Below are 14,423 nucleotides of genomic sequence, written 5' to 3'. Positions count from 1 at the left end.
GAACTGTTTCTGGAAGGAGGTGCCAGCGGAACTGCAGAAAACAGCCTGCATGAGTCGCCCGAAAGCCTTTCGTAATGCCGGTAACGCCGCACCGGGGTGCTCGAAGCATCGTGGAGAAGCACAGATAGGATCCCCTGTGGCACAAGTACCACTGTCGTGAACATTTACACCCCAGGAATGAAAGGAGAAGGAACGTCTTTAGCAGAGGACATTATTGTGCACTAAAGTAGAAAGATGAATTTTTCTCCGAAAGATACTGGATGCCATACAGATAAACATCTGAAGAACGGAATGGGGACCCGCAGTTTCTGGACCTTTGAAAGGGCGAGACATTGCTTGACGTTTGCCTTCACAAAAACCAAATGTTTACGTGACTTAAGAATCACTGGAATTGGCTACCATGAATAAACTAACGGTTAGACAGAGAAGCTGGACTGTAGTGATGAGGAGGCGTCTCACTGATCAAAGAGAGCGACGGAAACGAGTAGAGAATAGACCAGGGAAGGGGACTACTGTGTTCCAAGGAGCATTTTTACCGGTCAGCGCTTAGAAGATCCGAAGCGCAGCCAGTCTGAATACAGTAACACACGGCAAATGCGGCAATATGAGGTTTCCTTTTCGTAAACATTAGATCAGGAATCTCTTCTCCATTTCACTTTTGAAGTTTATACATTAAGTGAAGTTGTAGTAAATCACACTTTGTTTGGAATGTTAAAACTTGAGGCATCTTTGAATGCAAATACAATGAAAATTATCATATTATTCGGATTATTGTCACTTTAAACATCTTTGCATGCTGAGAACGTGAGCAATACACAATCTCTGGTTTGCAGATGTTGTGTTATTGAGTAGAGTGCGTGCAAGCAAGTAGGTAAACAGTTGAGTGACGTCGTAAGCTTGAGCAGAAGTAGCTGTTGAGTCCTGGACGGAAGTTGTTGTATCATGGCAGAGTGAGCACTTTGGATAGCTGGTGTGCCGCACGCACACATTACATGATCTGTAGCCTGAGGATGAAGGCTGATTTTTAAGATTATTGTATAAAGAGACAGCACGTCATAAAAAGGTAGTTTGTTTTGAGTTTGGAAATTGTTTGTAATTGTTATAATTGCGTGGCAATTATAAATCTCGGACACGCTCGTACAGCTTCAGACACGGTGCGCTACCCTGCGAGATGGGAGGTGAGCCAGTTGTGGATCAGATCCACTCTGTGGATTAACGAGCGTTGCTTTAGTGGACCGAAAAGACTGAACGTGGTGTTTCATAGTTGTTTTCCGCACTCGTTTAGCAAATGCAAGGCTCGTGTCCAATCTACCATCAGAATATACGATAAAACATACGACAATTCACAGACAGATGGCGCAGGCATTTTCCCTCAAACTCAACCAGAGTTCCGCTGTACCAAAACTACCGAACTACATACATGACGTAGTAAATGGTACGATGACTGGTAGTCTTGGTAGAATTGGTAGGGAGAGAAACATAAATGAATGTGTAGTCGAGGAGCTGGGAGCCGATAGCTCCTCTTTGTCTTTTTGCTTGGTTTTTGTTTTGTGCATAATTAGAACCGCACATTGTACAGTGTTAGTCCACTGCATATTTTATATCCTTAGAGAATACAAAGTGCATTTTATAAGTAAGAAAAATTAGTTAATCGTATAACTTGTGCGCTTTCATCTAACGAAAGCAGTTAATTTTGATACAACTACAGTTTACATTCAGAAACATAAAAATATATGTAATTATTATTGTTATTCTGTGGTCAAAACAAAGTTCCTCACCATTATCAAAGGCAAGAGATTCCTGTTGTTACTGGCAAATGCGAAAACGTGTTTTGTCGAGGAAATTGCGTTTTCTAGGGCTATATGATAAATATATATTGTTTTCTTTATTTTTCCGTTGCAGATCAACGAACTTGAAATAAAACCTGAATTAAACATTGGCAATTTGTTTTTCTATAAATACTGTTAATCCTTAAGAAACAGATAGGATGTAGAGCAAAAATATTCCATAGGTTACCCAGTCCTTTATACACTGGTCTCCAGAATTAAAGTAACAAACCTCTATTTCCCCACGTTGTGTCTAGTTCACGCTATAATCACATTAAATGTAAACAGATACCCACCGAGCGAGGTGGTGCAGTGGTTAGACACTGGACCCGCATTCGGGAGGACAACGGTTCAATCCCGCGTTCTGCCATCCTGATTTAGGTTTTCCGTGATTTCCCTAAATCGCTCCAGGCCAATGACGGGATGGTTCCTTTGAAAGGGCACGGCCGACTTCCTTCCTCGTCCTTCCCTAATCCGATGAGACCGATGACCTCGCTGTCTGGCCTCCTTCCCCAAAGAATCCAACCAACCAACAGATGTCCGTACAATCGTGTTCTGCGCGGAAGGAGGCACTCCGGTCAGTGGACAAATACGTCAGTGACGATTTCAGGGCACCTATCAAACGGGGCAGTGTTTGCCGGGTGGTTCCGCATCCACAATCGTTGTGTATACGCTTACAGACGGTGCAGTGTGGCATAAATAAGACGCCTACCAGACTCTCTGCGGTGGAGGGCCGTAAGAAGAATGGCAGCAGGACACTCGCAAACTGATGTGACCCGAAGGCTTAACGTGACTCTTTCCGTTGTTTCTCGGATGTGATGACAGTTTACAGAGACAGAAGACCAGGGAGGGCCGACCGTATGTGATATCAAAAAGAGAGGACCGTTATTTGGCTGTAACGGCACGACGGTAACGTCCCAGTGCTGCACGGCATCTGGAATCTGACCTCGCAACATCCACTGTACTTGTTGTGTACAGAACGCTTCGGCAGATTAGCTTTTACTGTCGGAGACCTTCTATATGTGTACCTCCCATGGGTCTTCACAGAAGGGAAAGTGTAGAGTGGAATCGTCAACAGATCTCTTGGACAGTCGACCAGTGGGGAAATGTCCATTTCGCAGATGACTCCCAATTTGGTCTGATTGTAGTGATTCTCGACGCATTCGCATCTGGAGGGAACGTAGACCACGATTTCGGAATGCAAACATTGTAGAAATAGACCGATATGTAGGAGGATCGTTAACGGTGTAGGCATGGACTATGTTGAACACTCGAACACCTCTTCATTAAGTTGTACGGGTGAATCGGCAAGGTTTAACTGCTGTCAGGTATCGCGACGCGTTCTTGGGACCTCATGTGTGGCTGTTGATGGAAGATAATATGCTCGACCTCATAGAAAACGCATAGCTGATTTTTTCTTGGAAACGAATGATACTGCACGCATGGCGTGGTCTGGTCGCTCTCTCGAAAACCATAGAGTATGTCTGAGATGTACCAGGGAAGTAGGTTGCAATCACGCCAGCATCGACCAACCACTCTCCACGACTTGTTATCAGCTCTGCAGGAAGGATGGGCTTTATGGCCTCAGCATGAGGCTGATGACATCATCCACAGCGTGTCCCATCGTTGTCAGCCTTGTACTGTTGCCAGAGGTGTCACACGCCAAACCGAGCACATTAAGCAATGCCGGAATGTGTGTGCAAATCCGTTAAGTTGGAAAAAACGAAGAACATTTTTGTCTCACTTTATACATAATGAAATTGTTTACGTCATGTATTCTTTACATTGTTTCTACTTTACTATCACCTCTTTATACTGTTTTGTGGCAAAATAAACGCAACCTTGCAAAATTTCCGTTTGTTGCTTTAATTTTGGACACCAGTCTATATCCACACTTAGTTTGTTGACGTTTCACCGCTTTCAGTTTTTACGAGAGCCTAGTAAGACACTGATCACATGCATAAAGAAAGCGATCATTATGAGCTCACGCTAGATAAGTATGCAAGACGCCCAACGTACAGGTAATGTGGGTACGATCGTAACAGACCAAAGCTACTGGGAAAATTACGGAAGTCTACGCTTACTTAAAATATGGTCGCCTACGGCGGTTTTACACCTCTAAGCTTAACAGATGACTGTGGCAACAAGAAAGAAATAAGGACACAATACTGTAAATAAAATATGTCAAATCATGAAAGAAGATCTCGTAAGACGGGATAATGACTAGGAGGTAGTGAGTAATTACAAATCTCGACTGCTAGGCAACGATTTTTTTTTTTTTGACTGCATAACGTATCACTGTTACAGACATCTGACAAGTAGTCAAGATGAGCTTGAGAGGCAGAACGCAGTGGGACCTAGCAGGTATTAGCGGCTGCGGCGTTTATTCGTGGATGTCATTCTGGGTGTACTGAGCGCAGTGGCTAGCGCGCTGGACCCGCACTGTAGAGGACCACGGTCGAAATCCACGTCCGGTCATCCAGATCTAGGTTTCCCTCGATACCCCTTAATCTCTCCAGGCAAATTTATAATAAGCTTAGTGTTTTTAAAACCTTTCGAATCTAGGGTGGAAAGTATGCTTGGGTGACTGACAAATTTTTACTACTGTTATGAATTTTCAAATCTATGGAATTGTCACCGACACCATCAGCTCATTTTTTTATAGTTTCATTATTGTAAGTAATTAGATATTGGCGAAACGTAAATTAAAGAAAAGTAAAGTAAGTTTAAACTTGGATATTTATTTTAAAATTAATCAATTGTAAGGTGTCAGGCAAATCCAACACCTTCCATGAAAACCGTGACATGATAGCAAATCCGGCAGTATGTCACATAGCTCTGAATAAATCCTGACATTAAATTAACCAAAGTAATACGATCAACGAGTGAGCAAATGGAATACCACAGACTAACACAAGAACGCCTAAATGCATGTCATACCTTCCCACCGTGAAACAAACACAGTTCCGAGGGGAGAAACGAGAACAGAAGCCGAGAGCAGAGTAGTGTAAGCGATAAGGCCCTAGAATAAGGGACGGACACCTACGTCGCGAGCCGACCGCCAAGACCACCCCCAGCTCATGTTAAAAGATAAAGCCCTCCATAAGAACAGTATAGATCTTACGATAACACTAAAAGGGCCACACCAGCTGCAAGTTTTAGCGTGAGACTATACACGTCTCTGTTACACAGCAAACATTAAAAACATTGCCCCACCACAAAACGTATAACGTTCTCATTGTATAGACAGAATTTTTGTAGGCGGAGCTTAAGGTTAACATTGAGACCCTGATTGGTCAGTTGAAAACACAGCCAGATACCTTTTTCTTAAACCAGCTTCGGTAAATTGTAGTAAGGAGAAGTTAGAAAGAGTTGCTTCCGAGACGGCGAGGTGTGTGGAGCTGCGGCGCCCCCGCCCTCTGATGCTGCCTAAACACCGACGAGGTAATGAACGCACGCGATGCCGCATAACAGCAAATAACGCTTCACTCAGAACTGCAGAAGTCTCATCTGTTACATCCCCTTTTTACGTAATACTAGTGTCGATCGTCAATTAAGCCTCGTGGTATTCACATTTGCTATTATAAGTTAAAAATATGAAACGCCATGATTTTTCTGTTATATAATTATTGAGAAGCCATATAAGCCTCTGTAATTTACTACAAGTTAAATACGTAATTAAAGATAATTGAGGGTCACTGTAGACCATTTTGATAGTTTTCTCTTTTTTTTAAACTTAAGTTAAACCTAGATTATAGATGTGATATGGCATAGTTCATCCTTCGATCCATTGTAGAACTTGGAAACCCAATCAGGGAATATTCTTTCACATTTTTGTTGAACGCAGTTGGTTTTTATCATCGTGTATTGAAATATCTCCTTTTATCAATAGTCCCCCCCCATGAACCATGGACCTTGCCGTTGGTGGGGAGGCTTGCGTGCCTCAGCGATACAGATAGCCGCACCGTAGGTGCAACCACAACGGAGGGGTATCTGTTGAGAGGCCAGACAAACGTGTGGTTCCTGAAGAGAGGCAGCAGCCATTTCAGTAGTTGCAGGGGCAACAGTCTGGATGATTGACTGATCGGCTGAAAGCAAGGGGAAACTGCAGCCGTAATTTTTCCCGAGGGCATGCAGGTGTACTGTATGTTTAAATGATGATGGCGTCCTCTTGGGTAAAATATTCCGGAGGTAAAATAGTCCCCCATTCGGATCCCCGGGCGGGGACTACTCAAGAGGATGTCGTTATCAGGAGAAAGAAAACTGGCGTTCTACGGATCGGAGCGTGGAATGTCAAGATCCCTTAATCGGGCAGGTGGGTTAGAAAATTTAAAAAGGGAAATGGATGGGTTAAAGTTAGATATAGTGGGAATTAGTGAAGTTAGGTGGCAGGAGGAACAAGACTTCTGGTCAGGTGACTACAGGGTTATAAACACAAAATCAAATAGGGGCAATGCAGGAGTAGGTTTAATAATGAATAGGAAAATAGGAATGCGGGTAAGCTACTACAAACAGCATAGTGAACGCATTATTGTGGCCAAGATAGATACGAAGCCCACACCTACTACAGTAGTACAAGTTTATATGCCAACTAGCTCTGCAGATGACAAAGAAATTGAAGAAATGTATGATGAAATAAAAGAAATTATTCAGATAGTGAAATGAGACGAAAATTTTAATAGTCATGGGTGACTGGAATTCGAGTATAGGAAAGCGGAGAGAAGGAAGCGTAGTAGGTGAATATGGGTTGGGGTTAAGAAATGTAAGAGGAAGCCGCCTGGTAGAATTTTGCACAGAGCACAAGCTAAGACTTGGTTTAAGAATCATGAAAGGAGGTTGTATACATGGAAGAACCCTGGAGATACTAAAAGGTATCAGATAGATTATATAATGTTAAGACAGAGTTTTAGGAACCAGGTTTTAAATTGTAAGACATTTCCAGGGGCAGATGTGGACTCTGACCACAATCTATTGGTTATGACCTGTAGATTAAAACTGAAGAAACTGCAAAAAGATGGGAATTTAAGGATATGGGACCTGGATAAACTGAAAGAACCAGAGGTTGTACTGAGTTTCAAGGAGAGCATAAGGGAGCAATTGACAGGAATGGAGGAAAGAAATACAATAGAAGAAGAATGGGTAGCTTTGAGGGATGAAGTAGTGAAGGCAGCAGATACTCAAGTAGGTAAAAAGACGAGGGCTAGTAGAAATCCTTGGGTAACAGAAGAAATATTGGATTTAATTGATGAAAGGAGAAAATATAAAAATGCAGTAAATGAAGCAGGCAAAAAGGAATACAAACGACTCAAAAATGACATCGACAGGAAGTGCGAAATGGCTAAGCAGGGATGGCTAGAGGACAAATGTGAGGATGTAGAAGCTTATCTCACTAGGGGTAAGATAGATACTGCATACAGGAAAATTAAAGATACTTTTGGAGAAAAGAGAGCCACTTGTATGAATATCAAGAGCTCAGATGGAAACCCAGTTCTAACCAAAGAAGGGAAAGCAGAAAGGTGGGATGAGTATATAGAGGGTCTATACAAGGGCAATGTACTTGAGGACAAAATTATGGAAATGGAAGAGGATGTGGATGTGGTTGTGGATGAAGATGAAATTGGAGATACAATACTGCGTGAAGAGTTTAACAAAGCACTGAAAGACCTGAGTCGAAACAAGGCCCCCACAGTAGATAACATCCCATTGGAACTACTGACGGCCTTGGGAGAGCCAGTCCTGACAAAACTCTACCATCTGGTGAGCAAGATGTATGAGACAGGCGAAATACCCTTATACTTCAAGAAGAATATAATAATTCCAATCCCAAAGAAAGCAGGTGTTGACAGACGTGAAAATTACCGAACTATCAGTTTAATAAGTCACAGCTGCAAAATACTAACGCGAGTTCTTTACAGACGAATGGAAAAACTAGTAGAAGCCGACCTCGGGGAAGATCAGTTTGGATTCCGTAGAAATGTTGGAACACGTGAGGCAATACTAACCTTACGACTTATCTTAGAAGCTAGATTAAGGAAGAGCAAACCTACATTTCTAGCATTTGTACACTTAGAGAAAGCTTTTGACAATGTTGACTGGAATACTCTCTTTCAAATTCTGAAGGTGGCAGGGGTAAAATACAGGGAGCGAAAGGCTATTTACAATTTGTACAGAAACCAGATGGCAGTTATATGAGTCGAGGGACATGAAAGGGAAGCAGTGGTTGGGAAGGGAGTGAGACAGGGCTGTAATCTATCCCCGATGTTATTCAATCTGTATATTGAGCAAGCAGTGAAGGAAACAAAAGAAAAATTCGGAGTAGGTATTAAAGTCCATGGAGAAGAAATAAAAACTTTGAGGTTCGCCGATGACATCGCCATTCTGTCAGAGACAGCAAAAGACTTGGAAGAGCAGTTGAACGGAATGGATAGTGTCTTGAAAGGAGGATATAAGATGACCATCAACAAAAGCAAAACGAGGATAACGGAATGTAGTCGAATTAAGTCGGGTGATACTGAGGGAATTAGATTAGGAAGTGAGTTTTGCTATTTGGGGAGCAAAATAACTGATGATGGCCGAAATAGAGAGGATATAAAATGTAGACTGGCAATGACAAGGAAAGCGTTTCTGAAGACGAGAAGTTTGTTAACATCAAGTATAGATTTAAATGTCAGGAAGTCATTTCTGAAAGTATTTGTATGGAGTGTAGCCATGTATGGAAGTGAATCATGGACGATAAATAGTTTGGACAAGAAGAAAATAGAAGCTTTCGAAATGTGGTGCTACAGAAGAATGCTGAAGATTAGATGGGTAGATCACATAACTAATGAGAAAGTATTGAATCGGATTAAGGAGAAGAGAAGTTTGTGGCACAACTTGACCAGAAGAAGGGATCGGTTGGTAGGACATGTTCTGAGGCATCAAGGGATCACCAATTTAGTATTGGAGGGCAGGGTGGAGGGTAAAAATCGCAGAGGGAGACCAAGAGATGACTAGACTAAGCAGATTCAGAAGGATGTAGGTTGCAGTATGTACTGGGAGATAGAGTAGCATGGAGAGCTGCATTAAACCAGTCTCAGGACTAAAGACCACAACAACAACATCAATAGTTCAATTTATAAATAATGTTTTGTAAGTAGAAGAAAAATTCCAATGCTAAACTTAACTACTTTCTCGACGTTATTTTACCAGTTAACTACAAACAGGAAAGCCTTGAACTCCTTCCATTAAATTTAATTAGTATTAAGATTATTTTACAGGGAGTGCAGTGGAGCTGACGCTGAAATCATTAAGTATTTGATTATATCGTCGCTAGTCTCACTGAACTCTTCTGAACTCTACATGTCTTGTGTTGTCTGGCGTGTCCTTACCGGCAACAGGTTCCAAGTTCAAACTAGTCAATTCCCTAAAAAACACGCTCAGAGCGTCGTTGTGCGAAAGTGGTAGGGAGACACGACTCAGCACAAACAGACACCACGCAGAATGTTAGACAATCATCATAAAACGTATAACACATGCTATGTCTGCCTCAAAGCTGGTGCCTTATTTACTGTTCAGAATTAATTAAGAAAAGTGTTACTCAGAGGGGGTTCAATTAGCATAAAACGTGATTTTCAAAGAAAAGCAAACAAAGAATAGGAAACAGAATGGGATACTGCATTCAAACAAGCACACAATGATAGTTCAAGGGTACACAAGAAAAAGAAGCTGAACCATCACCAATCCATTCTATTTACGCAAAGAAATCCCGCACCTGGCGTAGTCTTGTTCCCAGTGGATAACCACAGACTGGTACTGGGAGTATAGACAAAGATCACTTGTTTCGATATATCAACAATCTTACCAAAATGCTCTATAAAAATCTTTCTAGAAATTATGAAATAGGAAAACTGCTCACGATAGTGATTAATTAAATCTGAATACGCGAAATATTATGCAAAAGGGTAGCTAAGGGCTAGTTTTGTCGCTACAGCACATGTTCCACGTGCACAAGTACAGTTACACAAAATTTTTAATTCCACAACGATTTGAATGACGAAATCAAATCCAGACACATTAGTTATAAAAGAAACTTCCGAATTGCGTTAATAACGGCATAGTATAGACCTGACGGCTCAAACAATTTTACGAGCACGTGGTACTGCTACTACAAAGCACACACGACATGGGTGGAACACAAAGATAAATTATTTATTTCAAGAATTTCAACGAGAGAAGCACTTATACGGACATTCACACTAAAGAGCGATGATTTCATCAAAATTACGCCTCATGACAACGTGCTTCCACTTTCCTTTATTGGAGTGGAAACAAAGCAACCACCGCAATACACTCCGAAACCAACACTGAAATCGCACTGCTTCCCGATTTAACATAATATATAAAACATTTTCGATGTAGATCTGTAAGAAAAGTAATTAATCATTCAGTTAGGCTGAAAACTTAAGAATTCCATTGTCCTTCGGACTCACCAAACACGCGCTTACCCGGAGATGTTACCACTTAAGAAACTGCCCGCAGACTGACTAGCGTGGGCCCCATCCGAGGGTGTCCCACAGATACAGTAGGAAGTGACCAGAGAGGCAGCGTGGGCCCCATCCGAGGGTGTCCCACAGATACAGTAGGAAGTGACCAGAGAGGCAGCGTGGGCCCCATCCGAGTGTGTCCCACAGATACAATAGGAAGTGACCAGAGAGGCAGCGTGGGCCCCATCTGAGGGTGTCCCACAGATACAATAGGAAGTGACCAGAGAGGCAGCGTGGGACCCATCCGAGGGTGTCCCACAGATACAATAGGAAGTGACCAGAGAGGCAGCGTGGGCCCCATCGGAGGGTGTCCCACAGATACAGTAGGAAGTGACCAGAGAGGCAGCTTCCTTTACCAACCTGACAAGGGATGGACAGAACCACACCAAGGAGACAAACCTCTTTGCCTTAGGAATCGTATCTACCTACTCATACGTTGATCCTACTATTATCTAGCAAACAGAACTTCTCTGCTACCACTGAGCATGCAACTACAAATACTCTCATTCATTCATCCTCTCATAACAGAAGGGAAGGAGATGACAATATCTTAAGACATCATATACACTGCGTAAAGAATGCGGATGTGGGTTTCATAGGAAACTGTATGATAAGAATTACATATAAAAATGCGTTTGAAAATGTTGTATGTCAATATAACGTATTCCACTGTTCGGTTGCCTCCCAGATAAATTTAGGAATACCACAGTAAACTTAGAGGTGCAAATTTATGACGTAAGCAACAATAAATCGAGGAAAATAGCATGAAAGTAATCTAACAGAGACCTTTCAAATTTCAGGATGGTTCCTTTGAAAGGGCACGGGCCATTTCCTTTCCCATCCTTGACACAACAATTGGAGCCTGTACTCGGTCTCTAGCGACCTCGATGTCGATGGGACGTTAAACTTACATCTTTCTTTTCTTCAGTTATGGGTGGAAAGAAACACAGTATTAGACATTTGTCCTAGCGGAGGGGCAGGGCTAGAAATGTGCTCTGTAGTATAAACCACTAAGTCAATATCAGGTCACGACAACCTGCAATCTCAGTTAAAATAATTAAAGAATTTCTTGAGGAATGTAGAACTCACGTGAAGTTGGGACTTAGGGTATTCTTCCTCCAGCGTAAGTGACCTATTCTCAGTTTCACGATGATTAAAGTTCAGTTTTTAGTTAAATTTGGTTTAACTTAACAGGAAAATACGTTTGTCGAAATGATGTGCAAAAAATAGCGTAGAGTTCTTTTAAGAATCATTACTGGCTGCAGACATTTGCGAAAAAAATATGAAATCTCCCGCGTCTAAGAAGCAGTTCCTCATGTTGTGGTGAGCAGGTGCTCTGGAGTATGAATATACAGCTTGCGTTTCGCAGACACGCGACCGTAAGCCATCCGTCTTCGTCAACCCCGTCTCGTGACTGCACGTGCCTTTCTCAGAACAGAAGCATTTCTTTTTCCGTCGTGACTGGCGCAGAGGCTCTTTCTGTGATGGATCTCGCAACAATGCATTCCGCCAACGGATGAATCTTTCGACTACATGCCGCAGAGTAAGGCAGAGACCGGTAATCTCAGAGACCTCATTTCTCGTGGGAATTACTCCAATAACTTGCTTATTGGATGTGTGACAATTTCTCTTCGCCACACCTACGTCTGCGAGTTCGAGCTTCATCACTGTAAAGAGGAAAGTATTTCAATTCCTTTGGTTACCTTTCACTCAAATCGAAATTCGTATAGCACCGTTTACTGACTGAGAATTAGAACTTTGTTTCGTATACATTGGCACATCTCATTTTGGTGTGCTATCCGTTCGGCAAAAATGTTGAGTGATGAGTGTTTGTGAAATGCAGTGATTTTCTGTGTATGTGATGTCGGTGCTGATGGTTTTGATGAGATACGGTAGAAAATAAAAATGATTTTCTATTAACACGAAGTGGACCGTCGGTCCTATGACGGATCACCGATAATATAATCCTATGCCTGTAGGATAGTATAGAGGCGTTTGAAATGTTGCCCGGGGTAGTGCGAAGCACTTTGGGGATCGCAAACTGTACACCGACGTGTCTCTTATCTTCTTCTTCCACAATGATTCCGTTCCCCTTCCTTCAGTCACAGAAAAAGGAGTTCCTGTCATTTTTTGCTCTTACTCTATAATTCCGTCCATTTTACAAAATTTCTTATTCGCACTGACATTTGTCCTTTTTTTAAGCATGCTGTTAAGAGAGTGGTGCACGCACCTGCAGACACATTTTGCTTTTATTTACATAGAAACAGTGGTGGTTCCGTAAATACAGCACGTTTATACATTTTGAAACTTACAGATTAAAAACGGGTTTCGCATTTGAATGTGATATACGATTTGCGTACGGCGTATGTTATTCCTTTTTTGAAGTCGGCAATATTTTTCCCCGACTAGCAGAGATTGTATTGAAAAAATAAAAATAAAAAAAGAAACGCTGGCTGCTCCTGAACCACGTTTTCCCGAATACAATCTGCTGGCGATAACAGAAAATCCTGCTGACATCAAACGTAAAAAAGAGGAAGAAAAGTCTTAATCAGACTGTACAATGAATCCAAAAACAAAACAAAAATATTTTTAATCTATAAGTATCAGAATGTAGAAACATATTCCCTATGCCGTGTTTGCAGAACCACCGCTGATGCTGCTTTGTAAATAAAAGAGAAAGTAGGTTGTTGCTCGCTTTTAAATTTCACTGCGCTTAAGACAGAAAAAAAACTCGATACATAACAGCTACTGGAAGGTTGCGATCCGAGGAAACACATTATCATCAATTTTTCTTTCATGTTAAGATGGGAGAGCCATGATTTTTGTTTATTTTATATTATTCTTTTATTTTAAAGATATTCAGTCTCCTCCCCCTTTCCCTTCGTCCCTCTCATTACGACATATTTAAAATTTTTCTAACGTTCTGTAGCCCCACACATATCTCAGACATCCCATGTCTGTATCTAACAACGATTGTATTAATAAAATAAAAGAAAACGTGGGCGTAGTAGGCTGTACTGTAGACGATCTTTATTTAAATCGTGCAATTAGCTACTTTCGACGGTTATTTTCAAGCACATGTACAACATTACGTATTAGATTTCTTTTGTACTGATAATATATTTTACGACTTTAGTGTTACTTTTTTCTGTGGTATAAGCTTCTGATGACAGTGGCAAGATGGAGAGAATATGCTCGTTCAATCATAATACTCCATAGAAGGGCATATTTAACTCTGTCAGAGGCACTTCGTTACAGTAAAAGCAAGGCATATCTCAGGGTTAGACTATCTTCTCCTTGGAGTCAGAGTTTTAAAAAGAAAATACGTCATCAATTCTTAATAGATCCTTTCTAACCTTCCTTTGTTCTCCAAACAAAAAAGTGACAGATAATCCTTCCTTTTTTCCCATATATGTAATACAGGATGTTCAGAAACACCCGTTACAAATTTCTAGGACTAGTGAGTACATAATATTTTGGATAGCAACCCATCTTCGGTCCTTTCACATGTGTAACGCCTCCACGTCTGCTGAGGGAACGAGTAAAATCTCCGAGTTGCCTGTCGTGGTATGGAATAGGGTAGATAAGATGACGTGTACTACGTCAGACGGGTACCAGATGACGCTTCACATCTGCCTGGAAAAGTTTAGTTTATGAGACTCCTGTAGAGACAGAAGAAGATCTGCTGGCACGAATTCTGGCCGCTGCACTAGGAACTGAAGAGACACCAGGTGGGGTGGAGAGTGTGTGCCAGAACATGCTTCGTGGATACAATGTCTGCAACAGTGTTGACGGTCACCACATCGAGCTGCTGTTGTAATGCATCAGTACTGTTCTGTACGTACAATATGTTCAGGAATAACCTAAACACATAATATTTAAGTGTTAATACAAACAAATGTGCTTAAGTGATCAATGTTTCGTTATGTTTCCTTTCGAATCGTTACCCAAGAATTGTACTTCGTCACACCTTATTCGACTCATCAAGCAGAAGTGGATGAGTTAAAGGTCTGAAATGAAACCTCCGTGGCGAGACTGGTTCCCATTCAAAATATTATGTACACGCTCACCTCTA

Source organism: Schistocerca gregaria, chromosome 2 (genome assembly GCF_023897955.1).
Source record: "Schistocerca gregaria isolate iqSchGreg1 chromosome 2, iqSchGreg1.2, whole genome shotgun sequence".
NCBI lineage: Eukaryota > Metazoa > Arthropoda > Insecta > Orthoptera > Acrididae > Schistocerca > Schistocerca gregaria.
Note: the sequence above shows the minus strand (reverse complement) of the source record.